This window comes from Engraulis encrasicolus, chromosome 3 (assembly GCF_034702125.1).
Source record: "Engraulis encrasicolus isolate BLACKSEA-1 chromosome 3, IST_EnEncr_1.0, whole genome shotgun sequence".
Classification (NCBI taxonomy): domain Eukaryota; kingdom Metazoa; phylum Chordata; class Actinopteri; order Clupeiformes; family Engraulidae; genus Engraulis; species Engraulis encrasicolus.
Window position 1 is genome coordinate 12,517,922 of NC_085859.1, and position 7,500 is coordinate 12,525,421.

General features: G+C 43.7%; 1 protein-coding gene across 3 annotated transcripts in view; it reads left to right on the plus strand.

Annotated features, from left to right (window-relative positions):
* slc15a4 (solute carrier family 15 member 4) overlaps positions 1-7,500 on the plus strand; it is a 113,845-nt gene that overhangs the window by 89,690 nt on the left and 16,655 nt on the right. The window lies entirely within an intron of this gene.

The window sequence follows — 7,500 nt, forward strand, 5'->3', positions numbered from 1 at the left end:
CACACACACACACACACACACACACACACACACACACACACACACACACACACACACACACACACACACACATCCATACATCCATCCACACGCACACTGAAAACACACAGGCAAACACACAAGCACACACTTGCTGTAAACACACACAGACAGAGGCACAAACGTGTCTACACATACACAGCAGTGTATAACACGCATTCTCACATACCCATTAAGACACACACACACAAACGCACGCACGCACGCACGCACGCATGCACGCACACACGCACGCACGCACGCACGCACGCACGCACGCACGCACGCACACACACACACACACACACACACACACACACAGCAACACACACACAGCAACACACACACACACAGCAACACGCACAATGCAGGCTATGGTGCACTGCAGAGGTATTCCATCTCCTGTTGTCTTGCATTGCATTGTCAGGGTTAGCTCGCACAGCACTCTTAGCCCAGAGCAACAGGCCACTCATCCTCTCCAGAACTCAGTTAGCACATTGACGAATACACTCCGGAGACACACACACTCACACTCACACACACACGCTCACACACACGCTCACACACACGCTCACACACACGCTCACACACACGCTCACACACACGCTCACACACACACACACTCACACTCACACACACATACACGCACACGCACACGCACACACACACACACACACACACACACACACACACTCCACAAAAACATGCATACAGATGCATGTATCGCTCTTCATTTCTGTAAGTTTAAAAAGACCTTAAAGGGGTATGCCACTATTTTGGGGCTTAATACAGTTAAAATCGTTGGCCAGGGTTTATAAAGGTGGTAAAGTGTCTTATTTTTCATGTAAGCCGTTGTCTTGCTTTTAAGACAAGTTAAAAGAGGGAATATGTCGCTAAGCTAGTGAAAGTCAATGGATCCATGTAGCATGCTACAATGCTACACTGATACATTGACTTTCACTAGCTTAGCGACATATTTCCTCTTTAAACTTGTCTTAAAGCAAGACAACGCTTAACATGAAAAATAAAACACTTAACCACCTTTATAAACCCCAGCCAACGATTTTAACTGTATTAAACACCAAAATAGTGGCATACCCCTTTAAGCAGTACCACAAATCATGAGTGTATTTGTATCTTCATCACCTTATTCATCGGCAGACACGTATTAGTTTTGTGTCTCACTCGGAGCTAAATTGGGAAGAAGATTAGCGCTTGCTAGTTTGTCTGTTGGGCTATATGATAGCAGTTTTGTGATGTCAGTTGCCATGCTATTCGGATTTGTGAAGTACAGCTGACATACCCTGACTCGCGCCCGACCTGTAGCTTCCGTAGTTCTGTAGTGTACCTGTAGTTTTTTTATAGTCTACTTAGTAGTGACCTGTAACCTGACCTGTTTTTCCCATAAATTATCATTTATAATTTTTTTGCGGAAAAAAAGTTTTTTTTTTTTTTTTTAAAGATACATTTAAACAATGGTGATTGTGATACGAACTGAATCGTGAGTTGAATGTATCGTTACAGCCCTACTGTGGTGAGATCCACTATAACAGCACGCTCCCAGTCATGTTATTACTTGTTACATGGGGAGTATACTCCCCTCTAGCTCGCTGTGTAGTGTCTTGGTCCGCTTGGTTATTGACTCCGGCAGCACCTCTCTTCCGTGTCCTATTTAGCCCTCGGTTAAAATATCAAATTAGTTGTGCCAGACAAAGCATATAAAATGAACGTCCACAAACATAACGACATTGTTAATAATGATTGCATTTCCAAATCTATCCATGTGTCCTTTAAGAGCAAGGCAATAAAAGTAGCTGTACAGTAGTAGTACCAAAGCCTCCTCCACAGTCATCAATGTGGAACCCCTCAGGCACCCAGCATTACCTCAACTAACCTGGCTGGAGCTGGGACCTCTGAGCTTGGGGATGTGGGGATCAATACTTGTCGTTTAAGTTAGGATTTTCTACAGAACTTAAAGAAACAGTCCAATCTCATTTCAAGAAATTGCTCATATGTTGTTGAGTCCCAGTAAAATAAGAGAATACGTAGGATTTTTCGATTGTGTTTGCATTGCCTAGTTTAACAGTATAGCTAAATGAAGCATAGCAATGCAAGTCTATGGGAGCTAACAAAACATCATGTTTTATGTAGATATGACAGCTAGAATTAAAAACAGCAACGAACAAAGCAAATTAAAAACAGGATAGAAACAGCCCCTGTAACCATCAAACTGGCCACAATGAAAAAAAAACCCTGTTCGCAAAAAAACTAAGTCAAGTACGCACACAAAAAGAAAGAAATCAAAGCCTTTTCTTTTGTATGTACATATAATCAAAGCACTCCATTTTTATAAATAGATAATGTCTTTGCTAGACAGAATACAAGATGTAAAAGGAGACCCAGGGTTGCTGTCATTCTACATAGTTGTGATTATACCCTCTCTACCACAGCATAGAACAGAACAACAAACATACATATGTACCGACATGATATACATTATTACAAACCTAGAGGATTGCTCTGTGAAAAAGCAAAGGTTTTGAAACTGGCTTTTATCTTCTCGACAGTCTAGGAGTACCAGTAAATGACTTCTTGCATCTAATGTGTCGTTTTTCCAGATTTTCTTTTTTTTTAGTATTCTTTATCAACCTATTCAAAATAGGTTAAGAAAGTTGTTGACCTATATAAATTGAAATTATATGGCCCATGTTTACTAAGGGGCATCACTTGCAAGTGTTTACCCTCCACCAACTAGACTTTCTGTCAATCTGACACATCAGGCATGCGTGCGTGCATGCGTGTGTGTGTATAAGACCCTGAGCCCCAGTCAGCTGACACCCGAGGTCGAGGCTCAGTCATTGTTAGCAAGGAGCAAGTGGCCGCCCGTCTCCTCGGGCTGATCCAGGGTCAGTGCACAGCAGCAAAGGCGGGGTCAGCCCTTTAAGCCACCATTCTCTGCTGATCTGGGGCCTGTCTCTGCCTGTTTTTTTTTTTACTTCAAATGTCAGAGCTTTAATGTGGGTGACGGAGGGCAAGAAGAAGAAGAAAGGAAGTGAGGCGCCTTAGCAGGAAGTGAGAAGGACGGCTGGCCGGCTGGCTGGCGGCTCGCTGCAGACTGGTCGTAGGGCTGGGCAATATGACGATATATATCGTTATCGTGATATAAAAGTATATATCGTGACCTTTCTCCTATATCGTTTATATCGTGATAGTAATTTTATCAGTTGTATACAATTTGATTTAATTACATTTCATGTTGTCACAATACACACTATAAGTTCATGTAACGGAAAAAAATACAATAAAAAGATCAACTTTAAAGAAAGGTTGTTTTGCGACATGAACAATTGAAGAGCAAATAAAGAGAATAACTGAAAACGTATGTAATTGTGCTATATCGTGATATATATCGTTATCGTGATATAAAGTAATCCATATCGTGATATAGTTTTTTTTTCCATATCGCCCAGCCCTAGGTCGTAGGGAACCTTGAAACGTTCCTCCTTCCTTCCTCACCTGTCTTTTCAGTGCTTGGTGATAGTGCTGTCATTCAACACTCAGCAATGTGCCCTGCCATTTCGATTTCCCCATTCGACCTCCACCTTTGACACCAGACGCAAAAGAAAGCTCAACAAAACAACTTTTTCTTTCTTCTCTTTTTTTTTTTGCTATTGAGCCATTCTTGGTAGTCTTTTTAGCATTTCACGTGACTCTTTGTAGTGTGTTATGAATAGCACACCGGTTAGCTGTGTCAAACTGACCGTGAGGCATTCAGACACTGCCCACCACCTGTAGTTTTACCAGAGAGAGTAGAGAGAGAGAGGTTCCATTGGCCCATTGTTTCCGGGTTCTATTATTGCAAGGGGGAGGGGGGTCGGTAAATCCCCCTTTAGGCAGACCTAGGCAGACCTAAGGACTGTTCTATTCAATGTAGGAGCATTATGACACGCCGCTTTAGGCAGACCGGAACCTGGTCACGTTAGGTGCCCATAGCAACCTATTACAATGGCATATCTCTATACTTAAAGAATCTCTGGTTTTACTGACTTTCTACATTTGACCTGATGAACAAAACCTTCTGTTTCCACCCTTTCTTTCCTGTCTGCTGTCATGGAAAATATCTCTCTCAATTCAATTCAATTCAATTCAATTCAAAAGCACTTTATTCTCTCTTTCTCTCTCTCTCTCTTTACCCCTCTCTCTCTCTCTCCTTCTCTCTCTCTCTCTCTCTCTCTCTCTCTCTCTCTCTCTCTCTCTCTCTCTCTCTCTCTCAATAATTCTCCAGTTTTACAAGGTGTGGTTAGACAGTGGTGTCTATATCTCACTGTATCTGTGTCTTGGAAATGTTGTATGCGAAGTCTGTTGGAGTGTTGGCTTTAAGATCATGCACGTCTGCACCCCCAGGGTGTCTTTTCAGGTCATGTCTAATCTGGCCAATTTATTTAAGCGTGCATTTGACGTGTCCGTATCCGAAAGCACTGCATTTTTTTGTTCAGCCCTTTCCGATATCCTAGCCTGCTAACATGGTTAGTTTACTGTTTGAAACATTTCAACATACTCACAATATCATCCCAAACTTTATGCAACATCAGCAGACGCCTTACAACACCTACGTTTTTGGATGATATTTGGAGTATGATATGTACGACGTTTCAAACACTGTGTAAAACAATCCATGCCCCCAATTAACAGGCTGGGCTCTCAGAAAGGTTTGACAAAAAAAAATGCCACGTCTTCAGTACTAACAAGCCAAGAGTAGCATGAGCAATACAGCTGCCTGTTGAAATTGCCTGAATTTCTCAATTAACCACAAATGGACCTCTGTTGCACCTCTGTCATTTTTAGAATTACTACCTGGAAGCTTTAAAACGAATTTAGTGTAAGGCTACAACGTGTCAAGCTCTCAAGAAAAAGCCCTGACTACTACTCTGAATAAAGTGCAAGCTCAAGAAATGATAGTGCACTACCATTAAATAACATGGAAATGCGAAAAAGCAATTCTTTCCATTTCTGAGCACTCCAACTCTACTTCTACATACCTGGCTTTCCTTTCACAAATCCTCTCACTTTCTTTCTAACTGGAGAGCTTTTCGCCCGGAGCCTTAATGGGAACACATTCAGTCAGACGCACGCACGCACATGCGCACTCACACACACCACACACACCACACACACACAAACACACCACACACACACACGGTAGAAACCCAATCGGGAGCACTCTCAAGGAGCTTCTGGTCTCTTGAGCCGCTTATTGCCCACCACAGGTGGAAAGGACGTTCAGTTGGATCCCGTGTGTTTTGCTAACTAGCCCTTCACATCAGTCTTCCCACCTCGCTCCTCCTGAAACTAGACCCTCTGCATGTAGGCTTAGAGAAATTCGAATTTCTTTTAAAAGGGTTCTCGGGCAGTACATGGTTGCTGCTGGGTTTTTATTTTATTTTTATTTTTTGCTTTTTTACTTTTCTATTGTGATATTCCTCTCATGCTGTTGTTGTCTCATGCTCTCTCTCTCTCTCTCTCTCTCTCTCTCTCTCTCTCTCTCTCTCTCTCTCTCTCTCTCTCTCTCTCTCCCACTCTTTCCATCCTTCTCACTATCTATCTACATTTTGTTCTGATGATCTCTCCACCTCCACCAACTTCCCCTCCTCCTCCTCCTCTCTTGCCCCCCCCCTCTCTCTCTCTCTCTCTCTCCCTGTTTCTCTCTCTCTCTCTCTCTCCGTCTGTTCATTTGTCTTGCTTACGTTCAGTCTGCTCTCATCTGTCTTCATCTCCTCATCTGCCTCTTCTCCTGTCTGACCTCATCCTCTCGGTTCACCCCTGCTTGCTACCTCCCGCGTCTCTCTCAAGATTCAAGATTCAAGATTAGTTTATTACGTCTTATTATAGGTTTGAAGCCTATAAAGAGTAAAAATTGTTGTGTGTTTTGTGTCCTCAAAAAGAATAAAGAAGAAAAAGAAAAAAGAGGGGGGTTGGGGTGGAAAAAGTAAGTTACAAATAAAGTGCCTTGTTGTCTTCAGCATGATTTCAGTAATCTAACTGCTTGGTGGAAGATATTTAACTCTCTCGTTCTTTTCTCTCTTGTTCTTTTTTGTCTATCTCTTTTGGCTTTCTTTCCTTTCTCCATCACCTATCTCTTACTCTTTCTTCATTCCTCCTCTCCCTTTGCTCTCTATCCCTTCCTCCCTCGTTCTTGTTTCTGTCTGTTACTTATTCTTGGCCGCCGCCTGTTGCGTTCTGCCTCGGTGGTATGTGGCTTGTTGATGGGCGTGCATTTTGAGTGGTTTTCATGCAAGAAATATTATATTAGACATTGATATTGATTTGCTGTTTACTCTTCTTGATCCTCCTGCCTTTTTACCTTTTCATAACCTCTCTATCTATCTCTGTCTCTGTGTCTGTCTCTCTCTCTCTCTCTCTCTCTCTCTCTCTCTCTCTCTCTCTCTCTCTCTCTCTCTCTCTCTCTCTCTTTCACTGTCTACATTTTGTTCCGATGTTCTCTCCACCACCTTCCCCTCCTCCTCCTCCTTCCCCACCTCCTCTTCCTTCTCTACTTCTTACTCTTCTTACTCACACCTCCTCATCCTCTTCCTCATCACCTTCCTTCTCATCCTCCATCCCCTCTTCCTCCTCCTCCTCCTCTTTCTTCTCCTCCTCCTCCTCCTCCTCCTCCTCCTCCTCCTCTTTCTTCTCCTCCTCCTCCTCCTCCTTCCACATCTCCTCTTCTTCCTCCTCCTCCTCCTCCCACTCCTTTCCCTCTCCTCTCCTTCCTCCTCCACCTCTTCCTTCTCCTTCCCCACCTCTTCTCCTTCCTCCTCCTCCTCCTCCTCCCCCATTTCTCTGCTCCTCTTTTTTTTGTAATTAAGACTGCAGATAGGGCTTGCCTGCTGTTGAGCTGAGTGGAGCTGGGTCTTGTTTAGTGGGGAGCTATCGATTAAAATACAAGCCGTCTAACAGCATGTTTATTGCCACCCCTGCCGCGCGTCTGCATTGTTTTACCTCCTGATAAATTATTCAGCCAGTCCGCCTCCCTTTCTCGTGAACACGAGCACTCGCCACCTCTCTCCTGATTGTCCCGCACGCTCACACACACACACACACACACACACACACACACACACACACACACACACACACACACACACACACACACACACACACACACACACACACACACACACACACACACACACACACACACACACACACACACACACACACACACACACACACCTAAATCCTAGCTCGCGCTTATCTTGCCCTGCGGTAAAAAAGGTGGCCGTGCTGCCTTTGGGCAAACTCGTACACGTGTACTTGGGCACACACACACTCACAGTTCCAGTTTTTCCCTGTGTGTTTGTATATTTGTGTGTGTGTGTGTGTGTGTGTGTGTCTGTCTGTCTGTCTGTCTGTCTGTCTGTCTGTCTGTCTGTCTGTCTGTCTGTCTGTCTGTCTGTGCTGTTGCATTCATATGTCCCATGT